Genomic DNA, 18,249 nt, shown 5'->3' with positions numbered 1-18,249 from the left:
CAAAATGTTGTTGACAAAAATTAAATAAGACCTAAATAGGCCAGGCACAGTGGCACATACCTGTAATCCCAGCATTTTGGGAGGCAAAGGCAGGTGGAACACTTGAGCCCAGGAGTACAAGACCAGCCTGGGTAACATGGTGAAACCCCATCTCTATGTAAAAAACACAAAAATATAGCCAATGTAGTGGTGCATGCCTGTAGTCTCTGCTGGAAGCTGAGGTAGGAGAACCACTTGAGCCTGGGAAGTCAAGCCTGCAGTGAGCTGTGATTGCACCACTGCACTCCAACCTGAATAACAAAGCGAGACTGTGTCAAATAAAAAAGGACCTAAATAAATCAAAAGATGTCCTATGTTCATGGATTGTCAAACTTACATAGTTAATATAAGCATACTCCCTGCACTGACCTATAGACTCAATGCAATGCCTATCAATGCAATCCCAATGGCATTTTTTATAGAAATGAAAATTCCAATCCCAAAATTTATATATAATTGCAAGGAACACCAAATAGTGAAAACAATCTTGAAAAAGAAAAACAAAATTGGAGAAACCACATTTCCCAGTTTTAAAACTTAATACAAAGGTATAGAAGTCAAAACAGTGTAGTACTGGCATAAGGATAGACACACAGGTCAATGGAGTAGAATTAAGGGTCCAGAAATAAAGTCATACAGCTATGGTCAATTGATTTTTGACAAGGATGCCAAGACCATTCAAGGGAGAAAGAACAGTCTCATCCATAAATGGTGCTGAGGTAACTGGATAGCCTCATGCAAAAGATGATGTTTGACCCATACCTTACACCATACACAAAAAGTTAACTCAAAATGGATCAAAGATAATAAATGTAAGAGCCAAAATTATAAAACTCTTAGAAGAAAACAGAGGGATAAATCTTCATGACCTTGGATTTGGCCATGGGTTCTTGTATGTGACACCAAAAGCACAAGCAACAAAAGAAAAAAAATAGATAAGTTGAACTTCATCAAAATTTAAAACTTTTGCGCTTCCAAAGATACAATCAAGATAGTGAAAAGAAAACCCACAAAATGGGAGAAAATGTTTGCAAACCATATGTCTGACAGGGGACTTGGATATAGAAGGAACTCTTACAACTCATAATAAAAAGTCAAATAATCCAAATTAAAAATGGGCAAAGGATCTGAATAGACTGTTCTCCAAAGAAGATTTACCTGTGGCTAAAAATACATGAAAATATAATCAGCATCATTAGCCATCAAATCAAAACCACATTAGATACCACTTCACACTCACTAAGATGGCTATAATTGAAAAGTCAGAGAATAACTTCACTGTTGGTAACGATGTGGAGAAAATGGAATCCTCATATATCGCTGGTGGGGATGGAAAATGGTGCAGCCATTGTAGAAAATGGCCTGGGAGTTTCTCAAAAGGTTAAACATAAAGTTACCCCCATAATCCAGCATATCCAAGAAAAATAAAAGCATATGTCCACACAAAAACTTGCACACAAATGTTCACAGCAGCATCATTCATACTAACCAAAAGGTAGAAACTACCCAAACGTCCATCAACTGATGAATGGATAAACAAACGGTGGTATATCTAGACAATGAAATATTATTCAGCCATGAAAAGGAATAAGGAACTAATATGTGCTATAACTTAGATAACCCTTGAGAAAACTATGCTAAGTGAAAGCAGCCAGTCACAAAAGACCATGTACTATATGATCCATTTACGTTAAATGTCCAGAATAGGCAAATCCATAGAGACAGAAAGTAGATTAGCAGGTGCCAAGGGATGGGGACAAAGGCAGGAGATAATAGCTAAAAGGATCAGGCTTTCTTTTGGAGGTGATGAAAATGCTCTAAAATTGATGTAGTAATGGTTAAATAACTCTGTGGATATACTAACACCCGCTGAATTGTACCTGTTAAATGTGTGAATTGTATGATATGTCAATTATATCTCAATAAAGCTGATGCAAAATAAGTCAATTAGCTAACCAAAAAAATAATAATAATAAAATTCAAGAAGTAGTGAAACAAGCATGCTATTTAGAAACGTGAATATAAATGTCAAAATAATCAGCTAAAAGGGGTGGGGGAAATGGGAGTGAGTTAATTTTGTTTTGTTTTGTTTTTGTTTTTTTTTGTTTTTTTGAGACGGAGTCTCGCTCTGTCGCCCAGGCTGGAGTGCAGTGGCCGGATCTCAGCTCACTGCAAGCTCCGCCTCCCGGGTTCACGCCATTCTCCTGCCTCAGCCTCCCGAGTAGCTGGGACTACAGGCGCCCACAACCACGCCCGGCTAATTTTTTGTATTTTTAGTAGAGACGGGGTTTCACCGTGGTCTCGATCTCCTGACCTTGTGATCCGCCCGCCTCGGCCTCCCAAAGTGCTGGGATTACAGGCGTGAGCCACCGCGCCCGGCCGGGAGTGAGTTAATTTTGTAATAAACCTTGTAGAACTGTGCTATTATTTAAACTGTGTGTGCGTATGACTTTTTGATTACAATTTAAACTTTTGGATTTATAAATAAAACCTTTAGTCTTAGGTCCTGAGTCACCCCATCGCAGAGCTTGGAGGCTGTAAGGAGAGTATCTGGCCAGGTACCTTAAATTTGCTCTTGCAGAACTGAAAGCTTGTACATTTAACCAAGGGCCAGCCAGGTTGTGGCCCCAAAGAGAGGGAACAGGTGGGGCTGTGGGGTTATTCCAAGGCTGCAGATCTTGCCTGATCCTGCCCACTGCCTTGAAAATCTGGGCCTCTGTCTTAAAGGAGAATTATTCAGAGTACACAGTGGTCTAGAGGAAACAGGTTCATTACTGGAGAAACTGCCAACTGATCCAAAATCCACTGGCCTTCACTGAACACCTACTGTGTACCAGGCACCTCCACAGACATCCTCTTGTAATCATCTCAAGGACCCTGGGAGGCAGGCGGATTGATCCCCATGCTACAGATGAGGAAACCGAGGCTGATGGAGGTTTAGCAGCTTGCCTGGAGCCACAAAGCTAAAAAGAGCCAGGTTAAGATCCCAAGTCTGGCCGTCCCCCAGTCCAGCCCTCTATTCACTACAGAGCTTTCCAGTGCAGAGAAGGAGGCAGGGAAGGGACTTGAGAAAGGGGAGCCCCTTCTCTGAGCAATGGAAGCCATGTTTGAGCTTAGCTCATTCCAGGACGTGAGTCATAGTGAGAAGCCCAAATTAATCACGAGACAATGAAGGCTCTAACTTGGAGAAATGACTCCACAGGCTCCACAGGAGCTGCAGGCAGTGGCTCAAAACAGGCTGGTCCAGCCCCGCAGAGTTCCACATTGCTAGAGGGCATCGTCCGTCACTGCTCCTCTGCGTTTGGGGCCACCCAGATGTAGAATCAGGACTACCCTTGGACCTCTGATGCCAGTTAGGGCTGCCCCACATCAAATCTCAGGTGAGATTCAGCAGTGACTTTTTAATCTGGAAGGGACCTTAGCCACTGTCTAGTCCACTATTCTTACCGCACAGATGGGAGATGAAAACCTCAAACAGAAAGGAGTTGCTCGGGGTCACACAGGGAGCGAATTCGCCACCCAGCCAACTCTCCAGTCAAAGCGTTCTGCATGCTGCCTTCCCTGCCTCCTCCTCCCATTAGTGCCAGTGCCCTCCGCCGCTCACTGCCACACCCCCGACCTGGACGCCCCCTGTTCCCTTCATAGTCACACAAGTCATCTCATTACTTTCTCCTTATACACCCAAGCGCAGCACCAGGAAAACTACAAATTAGCATTAAAGAATGACCACTGGTGGCTCACGCCTGTAATCCCAGCACTTTGGGAGGCCGAGGCGGGTGGATCACTTGAGGTCAGTAGTTTGAGACCAGCCTGGCCAACATGGTGAAACCTGTCTCTACTAAAAATGCAAATATTAGCCAGGCGTGATGGCACACCCCTGTAATCTCAGCTACTCAGGAGGTTGAGGCAAGAGAATTGCTTGAACCTGGAAGGCAGAAGTTGCAGTGAGCTGAGATTGTGCCACTGCACTCCAGCCTGGGCGACAGAGTGAGATTCTGTCTCAAAAAAAAAAAAAATTAGCTGGGCGCAGTGGTGGGCCCTTGTAATCCCAGCTACTCAGAGGGGCTGAGGCAGGAGAATCGCTTGAACACGGAAGGCAGAGGTTGCAGTGAGCCGAGGTCATGCCACTGCACTCCAGCCTAGGTGACAGAGTGAGACTCCATCTCAAAAAAAAAAAAAAAAAAAAAAAAAGAGTGACTGTTGGGCCCTCACTTCCCCCAAGTCTGTCTTTTTTTTTTTTTAAGATGGAGTCTCACTCTGTCGCCCAGGCTGGAGTGCAGTGGCGCAATCTCGGTTCACTGCAAGCTCGGCCTCCTGGGTTCACACCATTCTCCTGCCTCAGCCTCCCAAGTAGCTGGGACTACAGGCGCCCGCCACCGTGCCCGACTAATTTTTTGTACTTTTTTTTAGTAGAGACGGGGTTTCACCGTGTCAGCCAGGATGGTCTCAATCTCCTGACCTCGTGATCCACCTGCCTCAGCCTCCCAAAGTGCTGGGATTACAGGCGTGAGCCACCACCACGCCCGGCCCCAGTCTTTATATCTTAAAAGAGTCTTAGAATCCCTCTCCCTCTCCCTCTCCCTCTTCCACTCTTTCCACAACACACAAGTACCTCAACGACCGCTGGGAAAGGCAGTCATGGATTCACATATATCATTAGGTTTGGACTCAGATAGGCAGACTTGGGGTCTATCTAATTCTAGATCTGACATTTAGTAACTACATGACCTTGGGATAGTCACTCAACTCTTCTGAACCTCAGTTTTTTCATCTGTAAAGTGGGGATAAGAATACTTACCTTCTGGGCTGGGCCCGGTGGCTCACACCTGTAATCCCAACACTTTGGGAGGCTGAGATGGGAGTTTGAGACCAGCGTGACCAACACAGCAAGACCCTGTCTCTATAAAAATAAAGAAAAATAAATACAGTTTTCAAAATACTCACCTTTCAAAGATGTGGCAAGGATGAAGAGAAGCTGATGGCTGTGGAGTCCTTCACACAGTACCCAGAGCAGAGTGAGCCCCGGAAATGCTGAGATAGACAGAGAGAAGGAGGGAGGAAGGGAGACCTACAGGCTTTTCTTTTTTCTACGACAGTCGTAATTATTTCATGCACAAATCTTGTCTCTCCACTAGAGCTCCCTGATGCTGAAAACCCAACTTCTGCTTCTGAACCCCTACCCCACCCAGCACAGGGTTTACATCATAGTAGGGGCTCCGAAATCCTTTGTCTCTCTGCCTATTGTTACAGAAAGACCAGCTTGATAGGGAAACCCACAAACCTGGATTGTGGCACCAGCAAACCTCCTCTCTGGCAAGGAGTTCAGAGCGGCTTTTCATGGGGTCCCTGGGAGGCAGTCAGGACCAGCTCCCCATCATTTCACAGATGGGCAGACTGAGGCCTCGGGCCACAGCCTAGGCAGCAGTGCCAAAGACCCAGAGTCCTGAGCGTCAGCCCTCCCCCACCACCAGGGCTGCAAGGCCAGCTCAGCCTCCGGGTCCACTTAGGTCCTCCTCCTGTTCACATTCGAGCCCTGTGTTGTGATGGCACTGCTGGGATGCTCTCTTGATGCCTGCTTTATTTTTAGATGCTCTAAGACTGTTGGGGAAGAAGAAGAGACCCACTTTCCTGTTCAGAAACGTTGTCATCACTTTGAAAACGCCTCCTCCGTCTGTCACAAAAAGGCAGCTGGGCCTTCCACTTTGCAGTGCCACAGCTCCAGAGCCATACATGCTCCCATATCCTCCAGGCAGCCTGGCCCTTACCTGAGCACTCCCCAGTTTATCTCACTCTCTGTTCCTTCTCTCTCAACCCTCCACCAAACCCCTGGGGCCTGGGATCCATCTTGTTCTCCCTCCCTCCACCCTGGCTTTGCATCTGCCCTTGCTTCAGCCTGGAAGCCCTTCCTTCTTGCCTCTCTCATGGGAAAGAAGGAACCTACTCACCCTTCAGGGCAGCTTAAATATGAGACCCAGGCGATCCCCTGGTCTGCACCCAGAACTTCTCTTTTGTAACACAGTCCACATATTTGCAACTACTGAAGAATTGACAGGCCAGGCAAAGTGGCTCATGTCTATAATCTCCGCACTTTAGGAGGCCAAGGTGGGAGGACTGCTTAAGCCCAGGAGTTCAAGACCAGCCTAGGCAACATAGTGAGACTCCATCTCTAACTAACATAGAAAATTAGTTGGACATGGTGGTGTGAGCCCGTCATCTCAGTTACGCGGGAGGCTGAGGTGGGAGGATGGCTTCAGCCTGGGAGGTTGAGGTTGCAGTGAGCCGCGATCATGCCACTGTACTCTAGTTTGGGTGACACAGCAAGACTCCACCTCAAAAACAAGAATTTGCTATTAATTTCTAAATGACTTTTGCCTTTTATATAATAATTTCATCCCTGTTAGGTTGAAAGATCCATGATACTAAGCCCTGCTCCACCTTGATCCCCACCATCCCCAGTGCCTAGCAGAGCCCCTAGCACATTGGAGGTGCCCACTAAACATTTGTTGACTGAGTGATTCACTTCGAAGGCCAAGGAATGCTCCCCGCCTTGAGTGTTGCAATCAGTTCCTGTATGCGATTCCATCCAGTCCTCACCACAGCCTCTGAGCAGGGAGTGGTTACCCCCCTTTCACAGAAGAGAAAACAAGCTTGGAGTGGTGAGGTGACCTGCTCCAGGTAACACTAGGTGTGAGGGTTGGGATGCGAATTCAGGTCCCACATAAGCACCCTCCCCATCAAAACGCCTTCCCCTGAAGGCTGTTAGGGGAAGGTCACTGTGCCATCTATCCTCAGCCCTTGGGGACAGCCCAGACCTGTCCCAGGCTCCAAACAGGCTAGAATCAGTCCACTCTGCAGAGGACCCAGGTGCTGTGGGGCCTCCTCCTTCTGCCCACCCAACCCCGACGAGGTGCCCATGGAGGGTCTTAGGCTGCTAAATCCCTCCCAGGGCGACTGTGGCGCCCCAGCGCCCTCTAGTGGTGGCAGGAAGAGTCTGTGGGGAGGGCAAGGAAGGGGAAAGGGAAGGAAGGTTGCAGGAGGGAGGAGGTGAGGAAGGAGAGAGAGGATAAGAGATGGGAAGAGAAAGGTGGAACTGAGAAAGGGAGGGGGAGAGGAGCAAGAGGAGGCAAGTGGGGCACTTCGTCCTGGGCCCTGGAGTCCCTTCTCCTCTCTGGTGCTCCCTCTGCCAGCTGCCATCCTGGGTTTCTGCCCTCCAGCTGGCCTAGCCCTGGGGACCTGAGAGGGACATCCCTGTTCCAGGGAATTGCTGATTCGGACAGTCCATCTCCTGGCCAAAGCCCTCTCCCAGCTGAAAAGGGGCTGGAAAGAACTCCGTCCGTCTCCTCCCCACCTCCTCTCACCCATCAGAGCCAGTAGGGGCTTCCAGATGCCCCCCTACGACCACAAGGACACACACTGCCCAGCTCTACCCAGCCTTTCCCTTCTCCCTCCCTTTCCAGCCACCCCAAAATCCCAGCAGCTGCGGTTGCCATAGAAACAGCACCCCCCACCCCACCCCCACCCCTTTCACATAAATAAACTGCAACCTGGGGAACAGGGAGCCGCTGGAAGAGGCCGAATGTGCAGAGCCAGCTCATTCCCCGCTCCTCTCACTTCGGGATAATTAGTGCAAATTAAATTTCACACCCCTTCTCCCGAGCAGTTAGAGCTCCCTGGGAATGGATACTCACGATTCATGGGGGGAACATGCTCAGATGTCTCTTTGTAATGTGCAAATACAAGAGAACATTTCTCAGCTTCGAATTCTCAATGATTCCCCAAAGTCGGCACTAAGGAAGGCACGCAGGGCCAGGAAGTAAGTGTGCATGTCCGAGTGGGGTGGGGACAGGGCCCCTCGGAGACAGGAGACCTGAGTCCAACACACAGCTCTGGCACCCTTCCTCCAGGTTTTCTCACCTGTAAAGCCATAAGGAGAGGCCAACTCACTGCAGAAAAGAAATCTTCTGGTCACCAGAGCCTCCAGCTCAGAAGGGTCCCTTCTTGGTTGAAGACTCTGCTTTCTAATTTTTGAACAAGAAGCCCACATTTTCATTTTGCAATGGATCCTGCAAATTTTCCAGCCGATCCTCCTTGCACGCGTTTACTTATGCATATTAAGTATCTGGGTGAGCAAGCATGCACAACACTCCTAGATGCAAATAATAATAATAGCACCCGCTGTGGGCCAGATGCTGCTCTGAGTGCTGTATATGCCTTCATCCTCACAGCAAGCCTGTGAGTGGTTTAACACAGGGCTTCTCCAGTGTTAAGGTGCCTGGGCCTGGGGATCATGCTGGAGTACAGGGTCTGAATCAGCAGATCTGGGGGAAGGTCTGTGACTCTGCATTTCTTTCTTTCTATTTTTTTCGTTTTGAGACAAAGTCTCTCTCTGTCGGCCAGGCTAAGGTGCTGCGGTGCAACCTCGGCTCACTGCGACCTCCGTCTCCCGGGCTCAAGCAATTCTGCCTGAGCCTCCTGAGTAGCTGGGATTACAGGTGTATGCCACCACGCCCAGCTAACTTTTGTATTTTCAGTAGAGATGGAGTTTCACCATGTTGGCCAGGGTGGTCTCAATCTCCTGACCTCAGGTAATCTGCCCAGCTCGGCCTCCCAAAATTCTAGGATTATCGGTATGAGCCACAATCCCTGACCGACATTTCTAACAAGTTTCCAGGGGAGACTGATACTACTGTCTCTGAGGACTCATTTGACAAACAAGGGCAGCAAGAGTGTGGCCTAGTAAAGGCCTTGGTGCTCCCATGCCCTTCTCTGGAAATGCCTAGGAGCTACTTCTTCCTCCAGGTGAGGGCTAGGAACACACGGCCAATTAATGGCTGGCAAGGGCTGGCCTCCTCCTCTTATGGTGGGCCACCTCTGTGAAGCCATTTATGATTCAGAGCTCCCCGTGGCATCAGGCTGAGACTAGACACCGGCTGACCCCACATCTCAGCTTTGAGCTTTTCCTCCAGCTCTATCCTATTTCCCACACTGGCTTGCAGTTTCCCCCACAATAAATTGCTTGAGTAAGAATGCTTGTCTCGGGCCCTGCTTCCCAGCAACCCAACCTAAGACAGGGAGATACTACCATTTTCCTTACTTAATAATGAAACTGACCAAGAGGTTAACTTGCCCAGAACGTGTAAGTGACAGGCAAAAGTTGAACAGGCAGACTCATTCCACTACCTCTATATATTTGGATATACAATGCAAATCCGTTTTTGGACTCGCATACGTACACTCACATCAATGCACCTGTTTACATGCATGTCTATACACACAGCATATTTTTGTGTGCAAAATGACACTCATATGCACACAAGTAGATATCAGTTCACTCAAACACCCCTGAGATCTACATCCCCAAAGATGCAAATGTGCATATTCATTCATTCATTCAATTCATAAATGAATTGTCACACACGTGCTTGGACATCTTTTCACCAAGTCTCAGTGCAGACTTCGCCCCCTCCTGGAGCTTTCCCTGCCTCCCCGAGTGATATGGTTTGCATCTGTGTCCCCACCCAAATCTCATGTTCGATTGTAATTCCCAGTGTTGGAGGTAGAGCCTGGTGGGAGGTGACTGGATCATGAGGGTGGGTCCTTCATGAATGGTGTAGCACCATCCCTTTGGTGCTGTTCTCGTGATAAGAGTTCTCACGAGATCTGGTCGTTTCAATGTGTGTGGCACAGTCAGCTGGGCACAGTGGCTCATGCCTGTAATCCCAGCACTTTGGGAGGCCGAGGTGGGCAGATCACCTGAGGTCAGGAGTTCGAGACCAGCCTGACCAACATGGAGAAACCCCGTCTCTACTAAAAATACAAAAATTAGCCGGGTTTGGTGGCACATGCCTGTAATCCCAGCTACTCAGGAGGCTGAGGCAGCAGAATCACTTGAACCTGGGAAGCAGAGGTTGCAGTGAGCAGAGAATGCACCAATGCACTCCAGCCTGGGCAACAAGAGTGAAACTCCATCTAAAAACAAAAAAGAAAGAAAGAAAGAGAGAGAGAGGGAAAGAGAGAAAGAGAGAAAGAGAGAAAGAGAGAAAAAGAGAAAGAGAGAAAGAAAGAAAGAAAGAAAGAAAGAGAGAGAGAGAGAAAGAAAAAATGTGACACCTCCCCTCTCTCTCTCTTCCTCCTGCTCCAACCATAAGAAATGCCTGCTCCCCTTTCGCTTTCCACCATAATTGTAAGTTTCCTGAGGCCTCCCCAGAGGCAGAAGCCTGCTCTGCTTCCCGTACAGCCTGCAGAACCTCTTTTCCTTATAAATTACCCAGTCTCAGGCATTTCTTTATAGCAGTGTAAAAATGGACTAATATACTGAGATTATGTCCAGAGTTCCTCAGGCCCCGTCCTCGCCCCTTTTTCCAGTCTGTCTCCTCTGCCAGTCTGAGAACTCCTCTGGGGCAGGGCACTTGGTCTGATTTGTCATTGTAACCACAGGGTCTGGTACAGGGCCTGGCCTATAGTAAGTGCACCATACGCATTTGTCAAGCTGAATTTAATCCAGCTCTGCCATTTACTAGCCATGTGACTTTGGAAGAGTCTCTTCCTTCTTTGCATCTCAGCTTCCTCATCTCCTCAACTCCCAGGGAGGTGGTGCTGTCAGGTAGCAGGTGACCCCGTCCAGTCTTAAGAAGGTACTAAAAAAGATTTCTTAAAGGACAGGAAGGGACATTGAGCTGAAATTTGAGGGAATATCAGGATTTAGCTAGGTGAAGAGGGAAAAGTGTTCCAGGCAGATGGAATAGCATGTGATGTGCAAAGGCTAGGCTCAGAGGTAAGAAGGAGCTGAAAGGAGAAACCTGTGTGCCTGGAGTGCGGTAGGGAGATTGCCCATAGAGAGGTGCTGGGGAGCCACAGTTTGCATTTTATCTTGAAGGCTATGGAGAGTCATTAAACATTTTACTGAGGACAGCTGATTTGGGTTTTTAAAAGAGCATCCAGGCCAGGCGCGGTGGCTCACGCCTGTACTCCCAGCACCTTGGGAGGCCTAGGTGGGCAGATCACCTGAGGTCAGGAGTTTGAGACCAGCCTGGCCAAAATGGTGAAACCCCATCTCTACTAAAAGTACAAAAAAAATAGCTGGGGGTGGTGGCACATGCTTATAATCCCAGTTACTTGGGGCTGAGGCAGGAGAATTGTTTGAACCCAGGAGGCAGAGGTTGCAGTGAGCGAAGATCGCGCCATTGCACTGCAGCCTAGGGGACAGAGCGAGATTCCATGTAAAAGAAAAAAAAAACACTCAGGTTGCTATGCAGAGACTGGATCAAGGCTGAGGTTGGAGAGCAAGAATGAAAGTGCAGACACCATTTGAAACACTGTTGCCAGGAGTCAGGCATGGACATGAGATGACAGTGACTGGGATTAGGATGGGGTCAGCTGAACCAGAGAGAAGCAGATGGTTTCTACACAATCAGAAGGTAGTACCAAGAGGTCTAATAACAGCTTGAATGTAGAAACTCAGGGAGAAGGAAGAATTGGCTGGACACCCCAGACCTCAAATGGACCCCCATTTGACAGATCTTCCGTTATATACTTCCCTGCCATACCCATCCCCATGGGAAACCAGGGAGCCAGTCCCCCTCTCTGCCTCTGGTCTGCTCCCTTCATCTTCCCTGACCATAGCCAACCCCATGAGTGTTCAGGGCCAACTCAGTCAGGGAGCTGTTCTGCAGCCTGTCTGGTCCTTTAAAGTCATGAAACTTTCGTCCTTTCCAGCCTCATCTCCCACAGAGTTCTCTAGGCAGGGCTCCACCACAGCTCCCAACTCAAAGACACCAGTGGGCGTTCTGCTCAGCCCACGCGGGTCTAACTTGCCCTTAGGCACCACCTGCAGCAGCAAGAGCCCCAGAACTGGAAGTTCCTGCCTTCACTGTGCCACTCACTCACTGTGTGACCTTGAGCGACTCTCTCTTCTCCTCTGGGCTCCAGTTTCTCCATCTGACAAATGAGAGAATGGGATGCAATGATGCCTAAGGCTCTGGCCAATCAGAGCACCAAATCCCCTAGGTTGCAATAATTGGTACCAAGGTGGGTGTGCGACCCAAGTTAAGCCAATGAACACCCCTCCTGGGGCTCTTGGTTGAAACTATTGCATAAAAGCATCTCACTTCTGGCAGGAGTTGCTAGTTAGCAGCATGTGAGCCTGGAGATGGTGGTGGGGGACCTCGGAAGAAAGAGTGCTTGAGGACAAAGCCGATACTTCTCCCTGAGGGTATGACTCAAGCACCTGGATCCAGCCACACCTGAAATCAGTCACATGGAACAATAAATTCCCCTTTTTGCCTAAGTCAGTCTGAACTGCATTTCTGATGTTTGTATCCAGTGGGATCCTGACCTGTGTAAGTCTTTCTTTCCACATATATGTGATATAAAGTTGAGGACCTCAACTTTAAAATATTTACTGCTTTCTCCAGTGATTCCTTTGGGATGCCTTCATTGCTCTCATCTGTTTCTCCCAGTCCCCCTATCCTTGAACCTAGCGGAGGTGCCACCTCCTCCAGGAAGCCTTCTCTGACCCCCCTACCTTCCAAAGCAAGTTTCTCTGAACACTAATCCTTCAAAAATCCCATTTTAAAAAAAGGAGTCTATGGTCAAACAACCTTGGAAAATGCGACATAGTATATCTTCCTTTCGAAGGACTTATTGCACTGAGCCCATAAAGAATCCTGAGAAGTTCTAATGCAGAGAAACCAGTTCACCTTGTCCAGTGTTTCACCAACTTACTTCCTCATGGAGCCCTCCCTTTTTTCATGGAATATCTGTTAACCCCCTGCAGGGTGAGATTTCAAGGTGTCACTTGGGCAAACACTATCTGTAACTTCCATAGATTCACTCTCAGTCCCCTTCAGGGGGGGTTGCAGCACGATGAAATGCCTACTGTGTGTCAGGCCCACAGCAAGTGGCTGGGAATACATCAATAAATCAGATATACCCAGCTTGGGAGGAATCTGCAGGCTGACAGACAGCCACACCTTACTGCTTGAGTCTGACCTGGGCCCACCAAGGCTGTATAACCTTGAGCAAGTCACTCGTCTCCTCTAGTCTTCAATTCCTCAAAGTGTAAAGTGAAAGACTGCGATGCCACGATCCCTAAAGATCTGGCCAGCCAGAGCACCAAATCCCTTAGGCTGCCGTGATTGGTTCCAGAGTGGGTGCATGACCCAAGCTGAGCCAATAAGCGTCCATCCTGGGGCCCTGCAGGAAGTCGGTTGCCTCCTCAAATCACGTGCCAAACGTGGGTTTGAACACATGGGTGCATATTTTGGAGGAAAAAGAATGTGTTGACCGGGCATGTTGGCTCACGCCTATAACCCCAGCACTTTGGGAGGCCGCGGTGGGTGGATCATTTGAGGTCAGGAGTTCAAGACCAGCCTCGTCAACATGGTGAAACCCCATCTCTACTAAAAATACAAAAATTAGCCAGGCGTTGTGGTGGGTGCCTGTAGTCCCAGCTGTTTAGGAGGCTGAGGCAGGAGAATCACTTGAACCCAGGAGGCGGAGGCTGCAGTGAGCAGAGATCACGCCACTGCACTCCAGCCTGGGCAACAGAGTGAGACTCCGTCTCAAAAATAATAATAATAATGCTTTCTCCAACGCCTCCGTGACCCAAAGGAGGTTTATAAATGCTGGCAGTGATGAAAACTCAGTACCAAGAACACGTTAGGGTGAGGAACTTAAGGCTTTGTATGAAAGGGTACAGGGATTAAAACGGTGAGTGAATGAACGTGTTCAAGCCTCCCTGAATACTTTACATTCACTGAGCTGAGATGGTTTTGATTTCCTGGCAGATAAGGACTCAGTCTCTGATGAATTGCAGTGACATCATTTAATAGCTATGTGTCCTTAGGCAAATTACTCAACCTCTCTGCACCTAAGCTTTCTCATCTTGAAAATGCCCCCCGGTCTGACCTCAGAGAGGGAAGATTAAATGAAAGCAGGTAAGTGAAGTTCTTAGCCCAGAGTTGGACAAAAAAAAAAAACATTAAACAAAGGTTAGCTTGCACCGTGATAGCACAGTGAATACCAACCACAAAGAATGGTCTCGATGACAGGAACAGCAATGATCTTCTACAGAGTTTGCCTAGGTAATAATGGGGAACCCCACCCTCCATTTCCATCTCCCTCCCACCTCCTGCCCACCAAGACCTTTGCAGGCTCCTCACCCCTGCAGGGTCCTCAAGATGCCTGTCAGTTCTCCTTACCCTGGACAGAGTTGAGGCTGATTTGGGCATCCAGGCTTCCGTTCTGATGCTCATGGCCCTTCTGGCTTTGTGCCCTGGAACTGGGAGTTCGTAATTCTTACAGTCTATCTTAGGCAGCCGATGGTCATCACCTCCTGGTATCCATGGTCTTGTGTACTGGTCTCCCCATCAGTATGCATTGGACCTACAGACTTGCTTCTAAGGAACAGAATACAACAAACATGTTGAGATACCATTTAAAAATTGGGTTTCTAAAGCCTTTGGCTTCCTTATTGCTCACTAGCCCTCTCTTGTCCCCTCTCTGCCTGCTCTGCTGGAAGCCACTGCCATGGTATGAGCTGCTCTCTTTGGAGGCCCATGTGGCAAGGAACTGAGGTTGGCTTTTGGCCAGCAGAGAGCAAAAGGTTGAGGACCTCAATCCAACAACCCACGAGGAACTGAATTCTGCCAACAGAAGGGATATTGGAAGCAGATCCTTTCCCAGGCAAACTTTGAGACAATGCAGCCTCAGCTGGCACCTTCATTGCCATCTCATGGGGGAACCAGGCCAGAGGACCCAGCTAAGCCACACCTGGATTCTCACCCACAGACACTGTGAGCTAATAAATGCTGTTATTTAAAGCCATTCAGTGTGGGGATAATTTGTTACTCAGTAATAGATAACCAATACACATTGCAAAAAAGAAGGGGGTTGATTTTGGGGGACTCAAAATCTACTCCTGGAAAGTTCACGAGTAGAGCTTCTTTTGGGTATGGTTGGATCCATCAAATGTCACAGGCCTCCTTCTGTCTCAGTCTGGGTTTATATGAGAGCAGGGCCTGAGGCAAGGGGATGCTTGCAGGTGGTTTATTTGAGAGGTGATTGCAGGAATGAAGGTGGCAGGAGATTGAGATAAGCATGCTGCCTCCAGAAATGTCTTTCTGAAGAACAGGAGCCAGGGGCACTTACCCACCAGCTCTGCACTGCACTGGTTGAGGGTGGTCCCCAAGGGTATTAATTTCCCTGAACTTCAGAGCTGCACCCATGCTCAGGCTAGCGAGCTCCTCAGCTCAGGAAACTCTTGAGGTGGATCCTGCCAGTGTGCACAGGACTATCCACTGCAGCTGTACCTGAGCTCAGGCACAAGGAGCTAATGCAGGATCTCAAAAACATTCGCACTCTCTCCTACATCCCTCAACTCCCCTCCTCTGAGATGCTTGCAGCATCAGGCAGCCTCTTCCAGAGGGCTGGCAACAGCACCATGGGCAGCCCCAGGCTTTCTTCCTGCAGCCTAGCAATCCCAGGAGAAAGAGCTTCTCCTTGGTAGTTCCAGCAAAAGTCTCAGGATTGCATGTCATTGGATGACAAGGATCACATGGTCATCCCTGAACCAATTGCTGCTTCAGTTGACCGGGCCTAAGGTTTGACCCCATCCCTGTAGCCATGAACTAAGAGTAGTTTCCCTAGTGAAAATTTGGGAAGTTGAAGAAGAAGAAGCTATAAACGCTTGCCAGAAAACAGATAAAGAGGCATCAGTTACATCTACATGAGTCATGACTCATATTAATGGATTATAAGGTCAATTTATTAGGTGATAACCAGGATTTTTAAAATTAGCATTTTTAAAATTAAAGTAAAACAGTGCTTATCAAATTTTAGCTGCTTCAGAATCACCCAGAAGTCTTCTTAAAACACAGATTGCTGGGCCCTGCACCAGAGTTTCTGATTCAAAAAGTCTGGGTGGGGCCCAAGAAAATGGATTTCTAACAAGTTCTCAGGTGATGTTGATGTTGCTGGTTCAGGTACCCCACTCTGAGAACTATGCAAATACAAAATATCAGACCATACTGCAGGTAATATGGCTGTTTTATTCCATGAAACTTGTTTTAGTTACATATGTATGTGGATACTGGGTAGCCACATGAAAGGAATTCCTTTCTTTCTTTCTTTTTTTTTTTTTTTTTTTTTTTTTTTTTTTTTTTTTTTTTTTTTTTTTTTTTGTGAGACTGAGTCTCACTCTGTCACCCAAGCAGGAGTGCAGTGGCACAATCTCTGCTCACTGCAACCTCCACCTCCTGGGTTCAAGCAATTCTTCTGCCTCAACCTCTCAAGTAGCTGGGACTACAGGTGCATGCCACCACGTCCAGCTAATTTTTGTATTTTTAGTAGAGTCAGGGTTTCACCAAGTTGGCCAGGCTGGTCTCGAATCCCTGACCTCAAATGATCTGCCCATCTCAGCCTCCCAAAGTGCTAGGATTACAGGTATGAGCCACTGTGCCAGGCCAAAAGACATTTCTTATTGAAATCACCCTACTGCAGTGAGATTAATTAATTTGTCCAGAATCACACATCTACTAACTGAAGGGACAGGAATTTGAAGGCAGGTCTAACAGGCTTTTGACCACAATGCTCTACTGATCATGGCACCGGCTGCACTAATTACAAGTAACTCGTCACAAGATCTAGGCTAGTTATCAAATCCTGTGTTTGCCACATGAAGAAGTTACAATACAAAATAACAGACCCCAAAATATACTGGCTTAAACAAGATAAAAGTTCACTTCTCTCTCATATGATAATCCAGAGGTCCATGGTCCAGGGCTGGCAGAGCAGTGCTGCCAGCCTCCACATGTGGCTTCCCTCCTGGGGTCCAAGGGCTCTGCTCCAGCAGCGGGAAGTGAGGAAGAGAAGGGTAAAACACACTCTCTTTAAAGAGCACAGCCCAAAGTCGCATGTGCCACTTTTGCTCATATCCCATTGGCTGGACCCCAGTCACATGGTCAGACTGGCTGCAGGGGAGGCTGGGAAATGTAGTCTTGAGCTGGAAGGCCATGAATACTAGGGGACAACTGGTACACTCTAACACCACCAGGTAGTGTGGCTTCACATGCCTCACCGAGGTGCCCACTGAGGGGGAGGACAGCCCTGGAAAGATGCCCAGGTGGTCTCCCAGTGGCAGTTTCCCCTGCAGAGCACAGAATGATGGCAATACTCCCAAAGACAGGGTCCAGCCACCTCTCCCCAGCCTCCAGCTGTGGATCTAATACTAAATCCCTACCCAGACCATTCTTGGCTTAACATTTTCTAACAGCTTTCTATGGACAACATATTTTCCAGTTTATTCTATTGTGTCAAGTGGAGCTTTCAATTTTAAGCTTCAAAGTTTATTTACTTAGAAAATGTTTGCTTTATCGAAACAGGATGCTGTGTGGATACTAATAAAGCCTTATACCTCCAGCCGACAAAATAATCACCTCTGGCTGAACGGGAGTGAGACCACATTGGACTTTACTCCAGGGCTCAATTTTACTGGCCCTGCCACCGAACTTCACCTCCCTGTCTTATTTCCAAACTGCAGATGCCTCTTTTTCTAATTTTCCCCATAAAGCAGTGACTCATAAACAAGAACAGATTTCTCTTGCTTGCAGAAAAGGTAAATTGCTGGCAGAAATAAATTTGCAGATGCTAAAATTTCACAGGAAGGAGCTCACTGGTGCAGAGGGTTTGATATCCTGCCCTGCTCCGCTCTTCCCCCACCTATCTGTACCCTTTTCTTCCCTACCAAGCCAAGCTGGGCGCTGTTAGGGCCTTGCTGAACCCTACAGGCGTGGTGAGGAGGTGGGCTCTGCCTTGGGGAATGACTCCCCTGTTTATCTCTGGGTTTGTCCCAGTTCCTGGGCCTGGGATTGGACTGGGGGCCCCTGAGGCGGAGGACTCCTGCATCCCGGCTCCACTCAGTACGACGACCTCGATTTATGTGGGTTACTCTCAGCCTGTGGACCTGTCACTTGGTGAAGAGCAGGCCTATGGGACCTGCCCAGGGCCTGCAGGAGGTGCTTCCTCACTCAGGCAGATTGTGGAACCCAGGCCAGCAGGTGGCCAGCTCAGATGCCGGAGTATCTTCCTTCCAAGAGTGAGATCCCAGGGTGAGCTCTAGAAGCCTCCCTCTCTGACACAGAACCCGCGTCAAAGGGAAGAACGGTGCAAACTGTCATTTCCTAAGCAGCCGCCGTGTGCTCTCACTGTGCC

General features: G+C 48.2%; 1 long non-coding RNA gene across 2 annotated transcripts in view; it reads right to left on the bottom strand.

Annotated features, from left to right (window-relative positions):
• The window catches only part of LOC106996531 (uncharacterized), a 67,074-nt gene extending 52,636 nt beyond the window's left edge, over nucleotides 1–14,438 (bottom strand). The window contains exons 1-4 of one of the 2 annotated variants that reach the window (XR_013406820.1): nucleotides 14,241–14,438; nucleotides 11,922–11,976; nucleotides 7,728–7,953; nucleotides 4,838–4,939 (exon numbers count right to left, since the gene is read on the bottom strand). This is a non-coding gene — a long non-coding RNA (uncharacterized LOC106996531). Of the gene's footprint in view, nucleotides 1–4,837; nucleotides 4,940–4,983; nucleotides 5,071–5,320; nucleotides 5,585–7,727; nucleotides 7,954–11,921; nucleotides 11,977–14,240 lie in introns of those variants that run through there. The other variant, XR_013406819.1, reaches the window with a different exon arrangement.
• Nucleotides 14,439–18,249: the final 3,811 nt, after the last annotated feature.

The sequence above is a fragment of the Macaca mulatta genome, chromosome 1, assembly GCF_049350105.2.
Source record: "Macaca mulatta isolate MMU2019108-1 chromosome 1, T2T-MMU8v2.0, whole genome shotgun sequence".
In the NCBI taxonomy this organism is placed as follows: domain Eukaryota; kingdom Metazoa; phylum Chordata; class Mammalia; order Primates; family Cercopithecidae; genus Macaca; species Macaca mulatta.
Note: the sequence above shows the minus strand (reverse complement) of the source record. Positions and strands in the feature narration are given on the sequence as shown.